A 14,353-nucleotide genomic window follows, 5' to 3' on the forward strand; every position below is an offset into this window, starting at 1 on the left:
ACAGTGTTTAAATGGCCAGAATTATCTAGAGAAAGGATAATTTTTAAGTTACCAGTTCCCTTCTTTGTATATACACTGCTTTATAGAATGATAGAACTATTAGAAGTGAAAGAGACACCTTAGATACCTTCTGGCCAAGCCTCTTATTTTATAGATGAGTCAACTGAAGTTCACAGAGGTTAAATGCTTTGCTGACAATCACTTATTCTTGCAGAAACCAAGGTCCTGACTTCCAGCCTTGTGTCTCTTACATTATGTTACACAGCTTCTTAATGAATGTGAAGAAAGATGCACATAGTTTAATCATCTCTCCATTGACAGACTGGCATCATGTAAAGAGAGAAGCCTGTATTCCTCAATATTGGGTGGAGAGTTTGGTTCATGTAATGTTTTAAAAAGTTTTGCTGTCAAAGGAAATACTGGTGGCTTTGAAACTATAATAGGAGATCTCATCTTACTCTACTGCTTCTTCCTTTATTGTAAATGAATGAGAACTTCAGGTTAGTTTATTTTAATTAGGATTTACTTTAATTGAGTAAGGACAGGATTAAAGCTTACCCTGCAAAGAAAAAATAGATTATTTGTCAATTGCCCTCCATTTTTCCCAGAGAATTCTGTTTCTTGTAGTTAATAGGAGGAAGGGAATTGTTTTCTAGGACTAGAAACAGGAACAGATGTGCTTTTCAAGGTTAGTGCTTTGCTAAACTCTTCAAATAAAAGCTGAAAATTCATATGAATCTCATTAAGTGTAAATATGTTTAAACAAGCTTTCAGCTGTTACCTTGAAGTCGGAATAGATCTCTGAGTTCAACTAGTTAATAAGGGCTTGATTGGGGTAACAGATTTTAATTTTAATTTTAAGGTTACAAAAAGGTAAAGAAGTATCAGCTTCATATTTAACTGGGTCCTTCAAAATGCCCATGAAGACAGGTCTGTTATTTGATCCATTTGCTTTGAAAATCCATTGTATTTGGAAATGGATGTTTGGTTATGTTACTTTGTGGTGTTTCTTTCCGGTGTTTTTTTTTAATTACCTTGCTTGTTTTATGCTAGTAACATGGTGCTATATCATTCCTATTAGTGGTTGCAACTTGAAGCACACATGTGTCACAAATTCTGACAGTAAATAATTAAAGTATTAAAATAACCTTGTGTGTATGTTACAGTTCTCTAGTTGAACAAATTCGTAAAGCAAGATTTTATTCTGATCTATAATTATAGCTGCCAGTGACTGGCATGATCCTTACTGAGTCAGATTAATTTACACATTAAGCAGCCATCTGTGGAAATTTTCATAGTACCTTGTCTGCAGTCCTATATATCACATGAGAATTCTGAAAATACCCTGGTCTAGGGAGCTTTTAATACCCTGGTTGTAGACTTACAACTACGAACAAATTGTTTCAGACATTTACATTTTTGTCTCCCTATTACAAGGTTGCCTAATGATCCCAGAAAAGTGTACCAACACTTTGGATTCCTAATAGAGCAATTGATAAACTGAGAGCATACTTTTTTTTTTTTTTTTTTTTTTTTTTTTTTTGTGGTATGCGGGCCTCTCACTGCTGTGGCCCCTCCCGTCGCGGAGCACAGGCTCCGGACGCACAGGCCCAGCGGCCATGGCTCACGGCCCTAGTTGCTCCGCGGCATGTGGGATCCTCCCGGACCAGGGCACGAACCCGTGTCTCCTGCATCGGCAGGCGGATTCTCAACCAACTGCGCCACCAGGGAAGCCCTCTTATTTTCTTAAGAAAATGTCCTTGGCCCTATGTTGAATAACTTAACAAGACTTATGGAGCAGAGCAGAGTTACTATCATTTCCTTTGAAAAGGATAAATACCCTTAGTGTTTGGGCCATAGTTTCAAACTACATTGTAAATCCATCAGTATGCTTTCTTAAAGAGAAATAAAATGACACTCTATATTGCTATATAAGGCTGTTCTAAAAAATGTATTATAAAATTATTTTAATGTCTGTAATAGAGATCTTCTAAAAGGGGGTGAAAGGTGTTTTAGAGCTCAGATTGTTAATGTATATAATGTTATTTAAATTAAAAGCAACATCCATGCAAAAATTACTTGAAAATTAGAAGTGAACATTGCATTATTTTTAGCTATAGTTCATTTATGGGACACTAAACAATTGGGGAAAATCTAGCTCAAATTATTCAGAACCACTCAAATATCATTGATTTAAAGTGTTCCTAAAATATAAAATCTTCAGCCTCTGTAGTGAACACTGGTTGCCTATAAAGTTCATGGCCGAGGAATATATTTCAGATTTGTGATTTCCTCATTCCTCCTTTAGCTAGAGACACTGTAATGTATTTATAAATAAAGAAAAGAAAGAAGGAAAGAACATTTCAGGTAGAAAGTCCATTAGTAGCACCATCAGGAAATAGTAATAATATTAACTGTTTAGTTGAGGGATATAAATATAGGATAGAGGATCTTAATTTTTTAACTTTTAAATTTTTATAGAGGGATTTCCCATTTGCATAATGCCCCTTCCTACAAATTATTTTCATTAAATGATCTACTAAAAGTGCTTCCATAAAGAAGTGAAGAATCTAACATAGAAAAGGGAAGAAAAGGGTTCCAAAGGGTTCCCAAAGAAACGTACTTGGATGAAAGAGAGAACTCTCACAGCATGTCTACGTTACCTAATTTTACCAGAAGAGGACACGAGTAATAACATTTTCCTGTACTTAGCTGTGAATTGCTTTTACAATGTATACCTGAATGATACCATAGCAGGTAGAAGTCAACACTTCTGCTGGTACGGATGAGTTTTATTTCTCCTGGAGCACGGGCCATACAGACTCTGGAAGAGTCTGCTCCATCACCATGCTAGTATTCTATTCAGGCCTTCATGCCCTGTGGGAGAAACAGACATCTAGAGCTGATTTTTTTTATTATCCATATTAATATTGGAGATAGATGGTGAACCCCAAACAAATTGGCCTGTTGTTTAATTAAACCCCTGAAAACAAAGTATATGAAATTCTTTATGTTTCATATACTGAGGGTCTTAACCAAGACTTGAAGATCATCTGGTCAAGCTTATAAACTACTGATACAGAAGAAGCACAAAATAGAAATAAGTCTCCTGGTCTGTCAACTCTAGATATCACTCACGTACATTTGAAATAAATCTTACTGTTCACTCTGTTTCAAGACATAAGTCAGTTGAATTAGTATAGAAATTAAACTTTGGTTGTGACTTGATTACTTGGAAAGTATTAGAAACTTGGTCTAATTAATCATTCTTGATAAGTAATAATTTACAAACAACAAATGTCAAATGGTAAGAAATTAAAGCACAGACCTCACACTGATTTATAGTCATTGTACTATTTCTCATTAATATTCTCTCTCCTCTAGGAAAATTGTTCCACTATACAGCATGGTTAGATCTTAGTATGGAGAGTGTTTCTACTCTAATTGAAACAAAATAGATTTCCAGTCTTAAAGCTGAAGAAGTAAGTTATGTAATCAACCATTATAACCTGCTAATCAAATGAAGACATGTATATGGTCAATCTGGCCTCTTGAGTTCAAATAATTCTCTGGAACAGAGAAGATCAAACTCAGTAGGGCATTTGGCTGCCTTCCCAAATTAGAAAATGAAAATAGTTCATCATCTTCATGGGCAAGAAGAGAATCCTCCCAAGGGATACAGATTTCCAGCAATCTTCTCATTACATTTTCTCCTAGCACTGACGAAGTTCTTGGCAAGGTGTAAAATGTTCACAGAAAAAATAATGTTGTATTTGTATTATTTTATTTGTAATATTGTATGTTATTTCTAAATGTTCTTTTGGTCAGAGAGTAAAGTGCGGTAAAGCTCCTGGTCATATTGATATCTCCACCTGGCTTTTAAAGTAGACATAGAAAAAGAATGGGTAACAACCCCATGAACTCCTCACTTAGAAAATCAGGAACAAACAAGCAAACAAAAAAAATCCAAAAAAATAAAAATAAAGTAACTTAAATTCCCTGTAGTCCCTAATACCTTAAGAAACAAAAGAAATGTGAAGAATCTACTGAATAAATATATTATCAGTTCCTAAAAAGATATTTGAGTACAGCAATAACAGTCAGAAAGAGTACTTTGGAAAACAGCATATAATCACATTTCCTATTTACCACCTCTATTAAAGCTTTTGGAACAATGACAGTCCTGGGTTTGCTAGTTACTAAGATTTAGCCCCCAGAAAAGAACTGGGAAATATGCTAAAAATTTTTATCATGTAGCAGGTGTATTTAGAATGTGTAATATTGTATATACTTCTTTCCTATTCAATGTTGCTAAATTATGAATAATTAATCCTGGGATTTATTCTACCAACTTGAAGTAATCATTGTATGAAAACCCAATAGATATTACATTTGATAGAAAGTTAGAAGTGATTCCACAGTTCCATGCCCAAGAATTCATTGGGGCCAGATAGAATCACAGGAGAATAAGAACACTATGGTAACTGTCCTACCCAGAGAAAGAGGAGTAATGGATATCTCTAGCATTTATACCCTCAAGATGGCAAAGAAGTCACCTCTCTTCTCCAACCATTAATAAATTAAAAAAAAAAAAAAAAAAAAAACAAACACCTAGGTAGATCTGATTAAACTTTATTTAAAATAGAAATTTTTAAAAATCACAATGGACAAAAGGAAACTTTACAATGGAGAAAACAAACATCACCAATAATAAATCAAACTGACATTACATGACTCTTCATGAGATACACCAAGCAGGATCCAACATTCTAATCATAAATGTTTAATTTGAATTAAATCAGAAGACAACAATTAGACAAATATAAATACTATATTACAAAAGCAGCTAACTTGGATTCTTCAAAAATTTCATTATTGGAAGAGTTTTTTTTTTTTTTTTTTTAATGACAAGGCACTATTTTAGGTGAAAAGAGACTAAAGAGTTATGACAATTAACTACATGTGATCCTTGACTGAATCTTGGTTCAACACAACAAAATGTCTATAAAGGACATTAGTGGGACAACTAAGGCCATTTGGTAATGGACTGTATATAAGATTGTTTTTATCCATTAAAAATCTTTGAGATTTATAAATATGTAATTCTTGTGATTATGTGAGAAAATATCCTCATGTTTTTTAAAAAATTCTAATTTTGAGAGCTACATACAGAAGTAGTTAAGAGTCATGGCTTATGCAACTTATTTAAAAATGGCTCAGCAAATATATGTGAGTGTGCGGGGGGGGGGCGTTGTGTAAAGAGAGTTATAGTGGTAAAATGTTAACGATTAGTAGATCTAGTTGGATAAATATAAGTGTTTACATTATACCAGTTTTTCAACTTTGGTGTAGGTTTGAAATTTCTCAAAAGAGAAAGTTGGGGGAAAAGAGAGTTTTTCCATGCAGTTGTAAATTGTGAGGTCAACTCACCTCTAAGTTCTAAATCTCTTTTCCAGAGAAGTATTATTGAGCACATACATTGTTGAGCAATGTCTTCAGTGCCAACTGTGAGTTCTAATTAATACCATATGACAAGATGGAGTAACTTACAATCAATTTTTGGAGTGTGCCAGTTGACCAGCTTTGAAGTTGTGCTCACTGCATCTCAAAGGTAAAGCTCTGGTCAATGCAGAAACAATATGTGGGAGCAAAATATACAGAGAGCTTATGTGTTAGTAAACAAGATAGAATCAATAAATGTTTTAAGAATTTGAGAAGCACAACAAAGGGCGACATTACAGGGAGTGACCATCAAGAAAAAAGCAGCAGTAGTTAGCACATGCTGAAGTGAAGATGCCAGAGGAATAGTAATTCTTTTCAGTTTAAAAGTACAGAACAGACAGATCTAATGTGTGAACAGATCTGAGTTAGAGTGCTATGCCTGGTACGTAGCAAGTTGTCACTAGATGCTTCCTGAATAAATAAGTGACCCTATCAAAGAAAATACAACAATCACTCACCATCACTCTGGGTTATTGTTTATGTTTTTTATTCATAAGCCATACTGAGAACTATTAGTGTGGAGACTGTTTTGATTTCCCAGAGAAAAATAAACATAAGAACATTTTACCATACCTACCATCAACTCAATCTGGGCTGTACCAGATGTCTTAGTATGAATTCTTGGGTAAAGGAGAATTTCCTGAAAGAATAACATTGGAAGAATTTGTTCAAAATGGAATTGCTGTCACTTTCTTCATTAACCTCTAGCATATTGTTTTTATGCCTGTTTATTCAAAACTCTCTGATGTTCAGATAAATAATTAATACAAAATTCATTGTTATCTTTTTGGCTATCAGATTTTCTCTTTGGTTCAGAATTAACAGAAAGTGTCTTGAGAAATAGATATTGAAAGTTTGCAAAACTTTCACTGTAGTATTGTCAAGAGTTGTTTAGAGGTACTGAAATGGACAAAGTAATTAGAAGCAAAATATATAAAGCACAGCCAATCTCATCTGACAGACCCTCCCATCAAAAGTAGTTTCACAGGGAATCCAGTGAAAATGGCTGTTGTTGGATAGGGCTGGCTACTGGGTTTTATACTATCTAGAAAGAAAATTCTGTAAACATAATTGAATTGCCTCTAAGCTGATATTTTGAGCTCTGTTACAATCACGTGTCTTCTCCACCAACTGAAAATTATCAGGATGATGTCTGTGTCTTTGGCTAATTTTTAATGAGCCGATTTTTAAAAAATCCCTTTCCCACTAATTGCCATCTAATCCCAGGAAGGCATCAGATAATATCCATAGAATTTTGTAGCTTAAAAGATACTGATAAATGATGTCATTTATTTTCTAATTTTTTGGATAAGGAAGTTGAGGCATAGAAAAGCAAAATGATTAGCCTGGGATCTATCTTATAGCAGATTCAGGGCCAAATTCAAGTTTTTGGTAACCTAGTTCAGTGCCCTAGTTAGTGCATTAAACTGTCTTGCATTAATACCTGTGTTCTTTGAGGGTCAAATAACCCTCTCTTGCCTATAATGTTTTATTGCTTCAATTACTAAGTTTTCTAAGTACAAAAAAAAAAGAAAAAGTTACCGTTGACTTTGACTTATGTAATGTGAGAAGAACTTTAGCAATGAAGATTGTAGGAAAAAAATAAGAGGATTACCAATTATGGAAATTTCCAAGCATGCAATCAAAATGGAAAACTCAAATCTTAGTTTAATAAGAAATAGCATGAAGCAATATTAGCAGGTGGGTACACACTATCAGATTCTGGCAAGTACTCTGTAGGTGAAATGAGTCACTGATTAATTTTTAAAATAGTTAACTCCCTTAGAGATGCTAATTTGGCAGTGTTACTAGTCAGAAAATATCCTGGTATGAGTTAACATGAAGTTTAGAGGGGTCCCTGAGTAATCATACTCCAAGGCAAGTTGTGGAACAAAAGTATAAAATGTGACACAGAGTTTGTGACTGTTTATTAGGTTAAAAAAAGCTCTAGAACCTAGCAACAAGTTTGGTTAGCAACAAAAAAAATTGTAGAACTAGTTTATCTTTCCCCAACTAGTTTTCTGAAGACTGAGCAACATGAATTTCTCTTCTTGATACCTTGTCTATGACCTCACCATGCTCTTCACAATGGTGAGTATATCTTACACTTTTATTGCACTTCACAATTTTCAAAAACATTGAAATATGTCATCTTCATAACAGTGTTTTATGGCAGTGTCATTTGACAAGTAAAGGAATTGATTCTTGATGAGGTTGAATAATTTGTTTTAGGGAACATTGTTCATAAATTAACAAAGCTGGAATTTAAAAACAACTCTGTTAAATCCATACCTGAGGGAATTCCCTGGTGGTCCAGTGGTTAGGACTCCGTGGTTTCACTGCCAAGGTCCTGGGTTCGATCCCTGGTTGCGGAACTATTGGGTTGGCCAAAGAAGTTCATTCGGGATTTCCATAAGGTGTTACTGGAAAACCCCAAATGAATTTTTGGCCAATGGAGTAAGATCCCACAAGTTGCACAGCATGGCCTATGAACAAACAAACAAACAAATAAATAAATATTTTTTTTAAAAAAAAGAATCCAAGCCTTAGAGAAGTTTTTTCTTTTTCTCCCCACAGGGACACACTGTTCAGAGCACAAAAGTCATGATCCTGAGTCCGTATAGAACACCAGGCTACTGCCAGAGCAAGTAATTGTGCTCATGTAAGAGCTGAGATTCAAAGTAACCAGAATCATCTGAACAATAATCCCATGGTAAAGAAAACAAGAGCAATGGTTTGAACCAGACAAAAATTAGAAAATGATCTATTTTCCCATTTACTTAAAATAGTTGAAGGAGGCAGATGAAAATTTGAAAAACTCTCTCTCTCTCTCTCTCTCCCAAGGTAGAATTATAAAATATTTATCAGACATTAAAGAAATGACAATGCATATTTGTATAACTAGGGGCTATAAGAGAATGTTTAAAATTTTTAAGTTGTGCATAATTTATTTTACACAGTCTCTTTATGGTTTTAAAATTAATACTGGGAATAAGAGGAGAATGTCAGTTAATAGCACTCGAATCTAGTGATTCAAACAAGCTAGAGAAATAAGAGTCAGATCCTATTTCTTTAGTTCTCTTTTTTTTTTTTTTTAATTTATTTTATTTATTTATTTTTGGCTGTGTTGTGTCTTCGTTGCAGTGCACGGGCTTCTCATTGTGGTGGCTTCTCTTGTTGTGGAGCATGGGCTCTAGGTGCGCAGGCTTCAGTAGTTGTGGCTCGTGGGCTCTAGGCACGCAGGCTTCAGTAGTTGTGGCATACAGGCTTAGTTGCTCCGTGGCATGTGGGATCTTCCCCGACCAGGGCTCGAACCCGTGTCCCCTGCATTGGCAGGCGGATTCTTAACCACTGAGACACCAGGGAAGCCCCCTTTAGCTCTCTTAATGGCCAGATTAAACCAGTCCCAGCCAAAACTCCACTGAAATTCATCTTAAAAGTCTTCACTCCAACAATTCCCCTGTCCATATCTTACTGTCTTAAGGATCTCCTCATTTCATTCATTAAAAAAATTAATTTTGGAGAGCCTTCAATGCACCAATGTTCTAAGCACTTTGGGGGTACACTACTGAACAAGATAGGCAATTCCCACCTTAAATTCTAGCAAAGGAGGAGGACAATAAGCATAATTTAAAAAGTAAATTATCTAATACATTAGAGAGTGACAAATATTTTGGGGGATAAAAGGAGAGCAGGATAGAAGAGATTGTGAGTGCTAGGTGGAAATAGATGTTTGCAATTTTAAATTGGGCGACCAAGAAAGTCCTCAGTAAGAGAATGACACTTGAGCCAAGATTTAAAAGCAATGGGGGAATCAACACTGCATTTATGGAGTGAAGGTCCAAAGTGGGAGCATATCGGGCAGGTATGATGTTCAGCAAGGCCAGTGGGGCTGGAACAGAGAAAGCCAGAGAGAGACTCATAAGAGAGTTCAGGCAGGTGACAGAAACGTGTACGTTACTGATTACAAGAATTTTACTCTGAATGATTTGGAGAATCAATTACAAGAGTTGAGCAGAGAAGTGACGTGACCTGATTTGTTTTTTAAAAGAATAACTCTGGCTGCTGTGTTGTGATTATATTACAGGATGCAAAGATGAACAGGAAGACCAGTTAAGAATTTATTACAGAAGTCTAGAATTCCATTTTTTGTTTTATCGATAAAAATACACTTTAGTAAGTCTTAGTCTTTATGCCTTTCAGTCCATCTGTCAGCCTGACATCAGTTACTTTCTGAGCTACATGTTGATCATGTGACTGGCCTATTTCAAAATTTCAATGGTTACTCCTTGCCTTCAGAGTTATGTCCAACCTCTTCATACAAATCCCTTCAAATCTGACCCCAATCTATTTTTCCAGATTAATCTTCAACTCCTTTCCCGACTCCTGACGTTTTTGCTTTAGTTATAAAGGGTCAGCTGCTATTTCCCAAACACGCCAGGCTCCATTATGCCTCTGTGCCTGTGTACTTGTCATTCCCACTGGTAAGAAAACACATTTTTTTTTTTTCCTGCCTAGTGAACTTTAAATTTTCTTATTGAGATTCAACTCAAACACGATCACTTCTGTGAAGACTTCCCTGACTCTCTATCACAAGACTAACCTTCCTTCACTACATTTCATTGTCCTTCACATGTGTTTCTCCTATAGTCCTATTACATCAAAGTTGTTTCTTCATGCATTGACCTCCTGAACAAACCATGAGCTTTGTGAAGGTAGAGAATACAACCTGGCTGTTTTTATACCCCATGATTAGAATCGAATAATTGTTTTCCATTAAATGAACGAACGAATAAAAATCATTTGAGGTATACAATATTACAGATCACAGGCTTACTAATAATTCAAACACAAAACTGCAGAATTAAGCTCTAAAGAAATTTACAATGGCATAGTGGAAAAGGAAATAGTTCATACTTTTTATATTTACTTTCAGACGCATTTGTTAAACCAAATTTAGTGAAAGCCTACACCCTTGGTAAATTATAAATTTTCTGTCAAGCTCTGGTTCAAATATATCTTTTTAAATATTTCACTGTTAGCTGGTCCATGCAATTACTATGGAAACAAAGATAAATAAATAATATTGTCTGCCCACAAAAACTTCATAAACAAAAGGGTCAGTCATACACAAAACAGCCACCTGGGTAAATGAGGGGTGGCATTGCAAATCACTGGGGAAAGGATCCTTCAACAACTGATTACAAAAACAAGATTCCCACATGGGGAAGAAAATGCATTCATTTTCTTCTGAATTGATGATCTAAGTGAGAAAGAAAATTCAAAACTTTTATGCAAATGCTCACAAAGTTTGCCTTTCATTTTATTTTTTAGCTCACAATAAGACAAATATTTTGAATAAGATATAAAGATTATATACTGAAGGGGAAAATTGTTAAACTTCACTATAGCAGCATAATAAAAGATTAATGTAACAAAAAGATAAAGATATTACAATAAATGATGTCGTCAACTAATTTAAATGACAAGAGACTAGAGAAAGATTTTGACAAAATTTGTGACTAAAGAAAGATTCGTGTATAGAAGATATGCAGGGGTTTACAAATAAATAAGAAAAAACAAACATTCAAATGGGAAATGGGCAAAGGACATGAGCAGGCAATGTGCAACAGAGACAAATGCATAACCTTACCCAGAGAATAAGCTAAGACCTATAAAATGCACTCTTTACTATGATAGTAATGACAATAAAATAATGCCGTTAAACATAAAAGTTGGTATTCTTTGAATCTTTTTTACTTGCTACTCTTTAAGCATTTAACATGTATGCAAACTCAATTACTGTGCATACAGTACAATTTTAAGACTCTTAGAGAAAGTAATTTCTATATACTACAGTATTTCTTTGTTGTAGAAACTATTATTATCCTAAGGCAGATAGATCTTAAGTAAAAAGCCTACCTTAAAAATATGATTTGTTTTTGCATGTAAGTGCTTTATGTAAGACTACACACAAACAATTCTATATACGTTTGGGGATAAAGAAATAATAAAACAATAAAAATGGGGATGAGGAATATATTCAACAAATCATGATTGTGATTGTCTCAAGAAAGAGGAAGGGACTAGAACTGGGGCATGAGAGTTACTATTAAAATCTAAGTAAGATCATATCACTCCATTTCACTAAGAGTAAAATCAAAGTTCTTAAGAAAGATTGTAAAATCTTACATGACCTGAGCCCCTAGTTAACTCTCTGTCCTTCTCCACTGTTTTTCTCTACTGACCAACTCTATTCTAGATACACTATCCTCCTCCCTTGTCTCAGAATACTGGCTCTTTGTTCTGCCTGGAACATTCTTCCCAGTTATTTACACAGCTCATTCTCTCACCTCATGGGCCCACCACTACTGACTTCACTCATTTAAAACAGCAAGCCCACTCCCACCCTTCATTCTCAATCTTTCTTCTGTTTCTATCTGATAGGACTTACACCCTTCTAGGACACTAAATAATGTATGTGTATATTACTCTTTTTGCTTATTTTGTCCCTTCCCACTAGAAATAAGTTTCAAGAGGGAAAAGACTTTTGTCTACATCATTCACAAATGTAGCCTAAACACCTAGCACAGTGCCCAGCATTTGTAGTGCTTAGCAATTCCTCTTGAAGGGGTATATATATATTTATATATAATATTTATATTTATATTATATATATAATGTTTTACTAAAAGCATAAAGAAATATGACACAGAATTCATAATTGTTAATTCTAGATTGTATGTGATTATTTTTCTTTGTATTTTCTAAGTTTTTTAAATGATAAAAGGACTAACTAAAATATAACATATTTGAAGACCATAAATTATGTAAATGGGATTGATTTTCTATTGCTGGTGCTTAAATTAAAAAACAAAAACCTGAAATTATTTTTAACAAAATGTTAAACTCCTAAACAGTTGTTTTGCTAACATGAAGGTCCAGCTAACTTTCCTTTCTATTGAATTTATATATTGTTCATGCTACACATTCTATTATGCAGCTGAAGTGTATGAAGAATAGGAAATTATATAAATTTTATTAGAAAATAATTTGGGTTTTGAACTTAGATATTTTCCCTTAATCTGATGACTTAAAGAATCTTCTAAAAAAAAAGCCTGAAGAAAATGTGGATATTTTTTCTCTTCTCATCCATTTAAAAATGATTTTTTGGATAAATAAATAGAAGGGAAGTAGCTATTTTCAATTTAAAGATTTAATGAAGGGCCTCTATAATATATATAGTAGAGAGTTCTTACCAGACTATAATTATAACTTTAAAAAAAAGGAGGGATTGACTGCAAAGTCAAGCCAGTTTCCAGCAAGGAAGGTAACTTTTCTGAAAATCTCATCATGTCCCAATCTATTTGTATGAACAGAACTAGAGATATGCATACTTCCTTATGAGGTCTAGTGTACAGATATATAACTTTATAAGTATGAGTCACATTACAGCCACATCAGCAGGGAGGTTACTGGACTGGCTGCATGCAGAGCATTTATGAAAAACTAAGTGAGAAAATCTGGTCTCACTATGGGTAAATTGGAAGCACAGGTTGAAAAATCTAAATTCAAACAACTAATAAACCAGATGGCTCAGAGGGGAGTTTGTTATACATAAAATTTAATATGGAACAGGCATCGTCAAGGTAAGTTACTCTTTAAAACTCATAGTGTAGCAGGCAAACCTCAGTGACAGGGGATCTCGGGGTATTCCTGCATTCAGAAGGAAAAATCCCATTGTTCAATAGCTTGCCTACTAAGGGAAAAGACAAGCAGAAAGCAAAAAGGCCACAAGAAAACACCAATATAAAATGAAGTGTAGAAAGAAAAAAAAAGGTTATTTTATCCAATTTTTCACAACTGGATTTCCTGTTATTTTATATCCAACTATGATTTCAATTCACTTTAATGACAGGTTAGGAACTAAGTAAGAAATTATAATAAAAGAAAATGAAGTGATATTCATACAGATAATGGTAACCTTACTTTTTCTCTGCTAAGTATAATGTTGATTAAAATGTGAAAATGAAGAAATTAACAGAGCTATGAGATTTGACTTTGTGAATGTTTCAGTCTCTTGAGGCAGTTGATCTCATACCAGGCTCCTGCAGCAATGCAACAGGAAAATGCATAATCTTACATTTAAAGAAATGTATTTATGGGTTTTATCATCCCACAGATATTTGGAGAGGAACAACAAATGAAGTTCATTTACATTTTTAGCCATGAATCTCTATGTGGAAGCCCTAGTCCTTGTGAACTTGGTCCAATATTGCGTAAGTCACAAAAAGTCCTTTTGCTTACACTGTTACATTTCTATACAGCATCAAAAATAATGTTTTCCCTGGACCCACAATTTCTGCTTCACATTTGGCTTTCCTAGATTTCTCTCCAAAGACAATGAATCATAACACAAGGAGAATCACGGTTTAGTCCCTAGAGAAGTATGTCATTTGACTATAAGGCCTTCTGTCCTTCATGTACATAAAACTCCATATCAGAGTGTGTGTGTGTATGTGTGTGTGTGTGTGTGTGTGTGCACGTGCGCATGCACATTAGGGGGTGCAACCAAAATTTCTTTTTCTATTAAAGAAAAAATGATGGCCACTTACCATAAATAAACAATATAACAAAACTGAAAATTAACTGGCCTTATGGGAGCCCCCTGATGATCTTTTCTCTCCTGACATCTCTTCCAACAACTTCCCTCTCAAACATTCTCCCACCTGTTTTCCCGGGTCTGTACATTGGGAGCAATGTAACACAAATTTTCAAGATGGTTGTCTGAGCTAAGTGCTACTGTTTAAACTATCAGGCAATTCAATTTCTGGTATGTGAAGCTAATTGA

Source organism: Kogia breviceps, chromosome 1 (genome assembly GCF_026419965.1).
Source record: "Kogia breviceps isolate mKogBre1 chromosome 1, mKogBre1 haplotype 1, whole genome shotgun sequence".
In the NCBI taxonomy this organism is placed as follows: domain Eukaryota; kingdom Metazoa; phylum Chordata; class Mammalia; order Artiodactyla; family Physeteridae; genus Kogia; species Kogia breviceps.